Source organism: Python bivittatus, unplaced genomic scaffold (genome assembly GCF_059951505.1).
Source record: "Python bivittatus isolate LINGU-HERP-01145 unplaced genomic scaffold, Pbiv_v1 ctg000190_np1212, whole genome shotgun sequence".
Lineage (NCBI taxonomy): Eukaryota > Metazoa > Chordata > Lepidosauria > Squamata > Pythonidae > Python > Python bivittatus.
The window spans coordinates 3,693,257-3,701,831 of record NW_028277042.1 but is presented as its reverse complement, the minus strand read 5'-3'; positions in this window follow the sequence as shown (position 1 = coordinate 3,701,831).

The following is an 8,575-nucleotide window of genomic DNA, read 5'->3' as shown; positions in this document are numbered from 1 at the left end:
ATCCACATGGGTAATTTCTCCCTTCGTGGTGCAACGCATGCTCAATACTGTAGAGGAATGTTTGGCTGGGCCCTCCAGTAATGATCACAATTGTAATTAGCAAGTCTGTGTTTGGGCCTGTCTGAAAGATGAAAGGGGTTTGCTTCCCTTTGATGTCAGCCAGTCACTCTTCTAAATGTGAATAGAAAGTACATCAATAGAATAAGACCTGGGAAGGAATGTGGGGAGTCCAACCGTTGCCTCTCTTCCTGCCCTCCCATTGATTATAGAAGGAAGATCAACACTGAAAACAGGGCCGGATTAAGGCCAACGGATGCCCTAAGTACAACCTGACAATGATGCCCCTCAATGGAAGCAAAATTCTCATGCCATGAGACGGAAATGAAGGTGATATCTGAAGACACCTCAAACCAAACTTTTACACCTTAGTCACTCAGTATGCCAAAGAAAATGGTTTTTTAACAATGCAGATTAAAGTTGAACACGTCAGTGCAGGACAATTACAAAAAAAAAAAAAAAAGACTAAAGTGAAGTGTGGCAGTGAAAGAGTTAAGGGCATGATAGTTAAGGGGAAAAAACTCTGTGATGCCCCCTTTCCCTTGGTGCCCTAAGCCCGGGCTTATTTTGCTTAATAGTTAATTCAGAGCTGACGGAAAAGACCTCAAGTTGACAAAAGGAATTTAATCAGATGTTCCACCTTGGGGCCACTGTGTTCTTAACCCTGAAGGCAGCTGGCAGAACATGTCAAGGAAACCGTCTCAGGAATATAAGAAGTTAAATAAGTTGGCATTCGGAAGCCATTGTTGAAAGATATAATGATTCAGGAGTAGAGCAGGTCAAAGTATGTCACCAAATGCTTCTGGGTCAAGAACGCAGAGCAGTGGTGACTAATCCACTTAGTAATAACCGTTCCAAAGTTGAACAGGTAACTGGATCAAATGGACATAGTTGGGTAGATTTCAGGCTCATTGATCTACTTTGTTGTTTTGAGAATCCCAGGATCCAGCACCTGGATATAAAAATTAGGCTGCATTCATGCAGTAAGTTAAGTCAGGGTTTACTGAATCTCCTGTGTTTCTGCAATGCAATGAATTATACATTTACCATGCTGGTGGGGTTCGTGCCACAAAGGAAACTAGTCAACCACACTTGAGTCTACTGTGTTAGAACAGTTTCCCTTTTCCTTCTTCAGCCTGGTGCCCCTTGATGGGTTGAATTCCACATAAATTCCAGTGTGTGTTGACAACGCATCAGGGGAGAGGGGGAGCCCCAGATGTTCTCCTGGAAGTGTGGCTTTCTGCTCAGACTGAGAACCTTGCAGTAAAAAGATTAAATTGGTGCTACATGAAGTTTTTTATATTGCATGATATTTAATGTGTAGGGGTCTTTGGAAGCTGTTGTCCTATAAGAAATAATGAATGCCAAACAAATTGGAACTCATTCAGATAGGGCAGGAATTGGCAGCCTGGGCCCATGGGCACCAGTGAACCAGTGGACACCCCCTTTGGTGCCTCCTAGGCTCCATCTTTCACCTCGTTATTGTTTGATTCTTGTAATTAAAATTATAATTCTTATAATTAAAAATATAGCATAGTGCTAGCCTCCAATTATCATCTCCTTTCATAAAGATCTCTGGCCCTACATGGTCCCATAATTAGATAATAAAACTGGCAAATTGCTCCAATGCAGAGCATTGTTTGGGAGTGTGCCCAGAAGAAAGGCCAAGCTAGAGTAGCTCCTGAGAAGCAGCCTCATCATTTTGCCGCTAGGAAATGGGTGCCTGTTGGCATGAAGAAGGTGAGTCTCTTTCCCAGGACTGGGAGAGCACCCCTAACATGTTCCAAAAATTCCAAATGTGTCCACTGGGCCCAAAGGTTGGAAGGTCCCTAAGTAGAGTTTTGTCAAGTTGAGCAGTGGCTTTCTCCTGAGAAGAGCGATTCTGCCAAAGCTTAGCACCTTCAAAACTTTCCATCTCGGAGTTAAGGTTCTCCTGGTTTTATGAGCCATTTCTTTGAGATCATGCTCTCTGCCAGGTGAGAAGAACCGAAACCCACAAAACCTCCTTTCTTCTGACTAATATCTGCCCTGAGGTTGCCAAGCCTTGCAGAACAGGAGATTGGTATTACATTTTTTGCTGCTTGGTAATTTTCTGAATTAGAGACAAGCCTTTGATGGAGCCAACAAAATAAAAGTTCATAGTGCTAAGCAGATGCTTGTCTGTGCTTGTAAGCTCCAGACACTTTTGTATCAGGAAGAAAAAACTCACGATGCAGTGTGCAATAAACAATGTCTTAATAAGGGACACTGGTTGGGCTTTCACCACACACCACACTTGGTTACTGCATTGATCGACCCATTCTCTGCATTCATACAAGCCACTGAAACATAAACTAACCAGACAAGTACGGATTACCCACCGTGCTATATCACAGTAATCATAACTGAGATTAAAAATAATCAAGTTTAGCTTGTTGTGTGCAAATGAAGCCCGGTAGATCTTTAACTAACCTGGTTGAACATGTCGGGCCACTGTATGAATAACACAAATGAAGGTTTTGACACAGAATAACCTTTTCACAAAATACCAACCGAAGCACAGGTCATTACTTCCCTTCATAATTATACCCCACCTTTCTTTTAAAGAGCTTGGAAAGAGAAATGATCACTTTCAACCACTGTTTCTCAACCTTGGCAATTTCCAGAGCTGTGGACTTCCACTCCCAACTTTTTCAGCAGCGACCTCCTGGCTGGGGAATTCTAAGAAGTGAAGTCCGCATAGCTGGAGGTCACTCTGGGATAACACTACTTTATTCAGATCCGTACATGTGTGCTGACGCCAGTTCCATTGTACGTCTGTCACTGTGTATTCTTATGTCTCCATTTTGCATCATTAGGTCCAACCAATTCAGGGAATGAGTTAGAGAAGATGGCTGTTGTGGTCCAAAAATCTCTGGAAGTGATTCAGTTTTCTGGGTCTGTACAAGACATAGCGGCATACATTAACTAAATGTGTGTGTGAGTGTGTGTGTGTGACAGATTAAAGCACTAAAGAAAATAATTAAGCTTAGCACATAATATGAATGCAACCATGAGGTTTGTAACTTATCTGGTTAAGCATGGTGTGGGATCAGGCAGCCAACAGTCACTCCCTATTTGCAATTTTGGCACTGGGTGCTATGTAAGAATTAAGGCTATCACATCTTGCTGGTACAGCAGAGGAAGGTTGGCAAGATACCAGCTTCTCATGTCAGTTACATCAACCCTGCCCTACCTGTTGCCCCCCCCCCATCACTAAGGAGTGATATCTGATGAGTGAAAGATAATTGATCTAATGGGCAATGATTTTATAACCTTTTGCAAATGCAATTCCGTGTGAATCCCCGTTTTGCCTTTTACTTGTGTAGTCTCCTCCTCCAGGTGTGGATGGAGAAAAAATATACAGTATCCCTGTTTTGTGCATAGTGACTTTAGTTTCTTAGATGGCTTGCAACTATGTGCTTCTGCAGAACCAAGGCTGCAGCGCAATGTTGATGAACGGCTTACTGTCTTCACCATTACATGCCGCCAGACCTCCCTTCAGAAGGGAGTGAAAATCTCAACAAGCAACCCCACGTTCTAGGGACCACAAACAAGCATTTCGTGCCTGGTATCTCTACATGCGTCCCAAATGCTGCATCAGCCAGTTGGTGGATCTGACCAGGGATGGAAAGCGGGAACACTAATCAGAGTTACATCATGCACGTTGTGTTGAGCTCTAGAGTTACACCACGTCCCTTGAGGTCTAAAATTACTTTCTGTAAAGATGGACCAAAAACTTGGTCACAAAAAGCTGTATAAACACAAAAGGAGCTCCCCCCCCCAAAAAAGAGTATTGGGTGGTTTTTAAATCTGTGATTGTTTTTTACAGATCCTTTGGCCTAGTTTGGAAATCTCTTTGGCAAAGAAACCAAACGCTAGTAAAACATGTGAATAAGGCCAGAAAACTTCACCCATTTTAATAGGGGAAATAAAATATTGTGTTCCGGACATCGTGGCTCCATCACGTGCGAATGCTCTGAAGCATGGCGGGATAACAGGAGGCTGCCTGGAATCAAGAAGGGAGACGTTTCACTGATTCTAATAGATGGTTGAACAAATAGACCATACGATGCATCAGTTTTGTGCCAAAGGTGGGCTTTTGTGTTAAAACAACAAAAGCAGAAAAACCTAAGTGAATTTTGGAGGAATGCGCACTTGAGGAAAAATGGGCTTCATTAATTATTGTTACAGCATCTTTGCTTAGTCTCCTTTCTCCAGTAAAACGCCTGGATGCCTATTTTACCATAGTAGTAGTATTATGGGATGTCTATCTTGTTGCCAGGAATATCAGATTTGTTGAGCTCAGCAGCACCAAACTGATCCTTGCTGATCTTGAAAGGCTAAGCAAGTTTGGTCCGGTGAGTTCTTGAACAAGAATCAGAAAGTCCTGGCTTGATGGGGAAGTCAAAAAACAGCCCAGACCCCACCTCTGTATCATGCTAAGAAAAGTGCCTAGATGGGTCCTTGAGGTCACCAGGAGTCCATGTTTGACTTGGCGTTCAACCTCAGAATATGTATGTTTCATCAGACTTATTGAGTGACAAGGTATGGACTCCACGCAGGCCTGGTCTACTAATGACATGGTGAAATGTCCACTTTCTAGCAGTTTGGGTGTGGGTGTTGGGCTTTCTGAGGCATTAGGAAATGAGATGTACCCTGTTCTGTAGTACATCTGAAATTGTAAATTTTCTGTTTTTCTGTTCAAGCACTTCCATACATAATTCAGCCATCTCCAGTAGAGCAGCAAAGTTAATTTTGCTGCAAAACCAGGAAAGAGCTTTATGAAGAGTTAAAACAACTTGTGTCCACCAGATAAAGTGGGATCACTAAATCTCATTTTTATGAGGAGAAAATGTATGATGGTTGCAAATCCAGAATGGGTCTCATGTCCACAGCTGCTGTTCACATTTCACACCCTTGCATACCTAAGGCTGTGTACATATATTTCAGTCCGTTTCTTTGTACAGATAAAATGCCCCTACGAATATTCTTTCACTTCGTGTTTTTCCCACAATCAAGCTGGCTGGGAACTATGGAACTGATATCCAACACATCTGGAAGACACCACGTTGGGGAAGGCAGATTTGCAAGAGCATAGGACAGCAAGAGCATAGGACAGCTCAAGCTCAGATACTTTGGTCACCTAATGCGAAGAGAGATCTCTTTGGAGAAGCCCCTGATGCTGGGAAAGATTGAAGGCAAAAGGAGAAGAGGACGGCAGAGGATGAGATGGTTAGATAGCATCACGGAAGCAATGAGCATGAAACTGAGCAAACTCAGGGAGGCAGTGAAGGACGGGAAGGCCTGGCGCGATACGGTTCATGGGGTCACGAAGAGTCGGACACGACTTAACGACTAAACAACAACAGGACAGCACTCACAACAGAAGTCATTTTCTATGCTTACAATGGCAATTTAACAGTAAATTGTACTATTATTACTTGACTTTAGCTGCTGGAGTCTTTGGGGAGACCCCATATTCTTTGACTGCTCTTCAAAGGTAGCCAGCATAATACCCTTTAATTCTGATGTACGTTCATGTGCATATGTGTGAATACACATACACATTATAATACACACATCTACGCTATAAGACTGTCATATATGTTATGACAAAAAATTAGGATAATCATGACAATAATTACAGTCTACAGTCCTCAGAGAAGGCAGCACCTAAATTATAACAATATATCTGACTACAAAAAGCCATTTTTGGCAGAGGAATGGAATATTTTATCACTTTGGGAGAGAAGGAACCCTTGAAGGTAGATTACTTTCTGCAGGATTTGTTGCAGTCAAGCAGAACAAGAAATGCCACTATGCCAAAGCTAGTGAAACTAGCCTGCCGTGTTGTTTCGCCTCCTGAGAAATCTCCATCATCTGGAGAAAAAAAAAAAAAGATAAAGAGGCTTCTCCCAAGGTAATCAAATTGGATTAAGTATGAGAAAAAATACTTGCTGGAGATACTAAATATGGAGAATGGAGGAAGGATTCCTTTGATGACCTTCACATAGTCTAAATTAGGTCAACATGTCTAGGAAATGAAATGAATTTTAAACTGTTCACCAAAGATGGCAAGGGTCCTTTTTTTCAGAATTATCTTTTTTTATTAACTAAATATAAAAAACAAACAGAAAAAAGCTGAAAAGAAAAGAAAAGAAACAAAAACATACAAGCGTGCAAAATGTGTATTTACGGACATACATCAATTCCCATGTTGATGGTGAGGATCCTAGCAGGAGGGTCTGCACACACCTCTCCGAGTAACTTTTATGGAATAGTGTCAGAATTATTCAGAGTATACCATAATGTTTCAGCTAAAACAGAAGGGAATAAACCCATTAGAGGTTTTCTTCATAAACCTCAGATTACACTATGGCTGTTACTACTACAGAATATACTTGGGACTGACTTACCAAAAACGATTACACATAGAACAGTTCCTTCCAGAGTTTTAAACTGTACTTGGCTTGTAGATACACGCCAAGGGAATTCTTGTAGAATTTTTATGGAGTTATATGCCATATGGTACAACCTGAGATTTGTATGATCCTTGAAGGATCCCTTTGTGAAAAAAAGCAAAACCTTTGAACATCAATGTGTATTTCCTGAACTGCATATTTCAATGATACAAGATGCTGTGTGTGATACTGACTGTCCAATGCATTGCTGTATTACCAATAAACATTTGTATACTATGGCTGTTTTGGTGCATTATTCTATAAGCTATGACGTCTGTTTTGGTTGAGGTTTGCATGTTATGTGAGTCTCAGCTCCCCCGGTTTTTGATTTAATGTGATTTTATTTATTTATTTTATTTATATTTCAAATTTAGACACCACCCATCTCATGAGAAGTGACTCTTTAATGTGATGTATGTGCCTAGATGATCAAACTATAGTTAAGCAAACTATGGCTTAGTACAGTCTTTCTCAGCCTTGGCAACTTTAAGATGTCTGGACCAACTTCCAGAATACTGGCTGGGGAATTCTGGGAGTTGAAGTCCATTCATCTTAAAGTTGCTAAGGTTGAGAGACACTGGTTTAGTATAACATGTAAATGAGGCTAAGTTTCCAGTTGATAAGGATTGAAGAAGCTTCTTAATGGATGGTTCACAGTGCTAAAAATCAAACACCTATTTGGATTTTTTCCTCATTAAGTGGTATTTTTTCCTGCTATGAAAAGAATGTAGAAGCAGCAGTGAAAAAAAATATTGGAGGGTTACAGACAGGTGGTGTTGGGTTCTTTTGATCCCATGAACATTCTGCAAATTAGGTAATTGCATAATAAAAACCTCATTGAGAGGGGTTTTTACTTCTAAGTAATATTAAAAACATCAAGAGTCAGATCAAAACTTAATTAAACCAGGGCTCAAATGCCATCATGACCAACCAGTTGCCTCAGAGATGGCCACAAACCAGCCAGGAATAGAACATCTTCTTGCATGGGTTCCCTGGCAGTTGAGGTCACTTCTGATGCTACAATTAATGAGTCCTGCATGTAGCTGCTAATAGCTTTCTCCTCTGTGAAAAAGTAATCTCCTATTAAATTCTTCTGTCTTTGATGTTCCTATCTGTCAGAAACTGATGAACAAGCCTCACCTTTTATTCTAGCACACCTGCTCCCCATCAACATTTGCAAAACTTTAACTAAGCCCTATGTAGTAATGCATGGGTGGGTGGGGAACGGCTCAGGAATATTCACACTGTGCATATTCACACGGAAGGTTCTAGCTACAATTATTAACCCTTCTCTTTCATACAAGTTTAATCAATCAATCAATCAATCAATTATTAATAATTTCTTAAAAGAACAGGGAGCAAGGAATGGTTAAGATCTCTACTGGAGACTCTATAGCAGGAATAACACAAATTTAACTCCTCGTCCCACCCCATAATCCTTAATTATTGGTGATGCTGGCTGGGGCTGCTGGGAGTTGCAGTTCAAAAGCATCTGATGACAGGTTCTGTACACCTTTCTTTCCCTAGAGCAGTGTTTCTCCACCTTGGCCATTTTAAGATGCATGGACTTCAAGTCCCAGAATTCCCCAGCCAGCATCACCTGTTTGGCTGATCTCAAAGACCTGTTTAACACTTGGACGGGGGACTATAATTCAGTGTTTTTCAACCTTGGCCACTTTAAGATGTGTAGACATCAACTCCCAGAATTCCCCAACCAGGAATGCTGGCTGGGGAATTCTGGGAGTTGAAGTCCACACATCTTAAAACAGCCAAGGTTGAGAAACACCGACCCAGAGACTGTCTGCTTATCAAAGGAAGCAATGCTGGCCTTCAGCTCTAGGATTCCATGGTGGTCTTCCATCCACATACTTACTATCCTTGATGCTGCTGCTCCCATCTGCTGAATCTTTTGAAACCCTTGACTTCTACACAGACATGACCGCATAGCTTTTGGTAATAACACATAAGGATTGGCCGTGTTTGCACTTCTTAGTCTGGCCTACGGCCCTTCCATCCAAACATCCACCAGGCCTTAC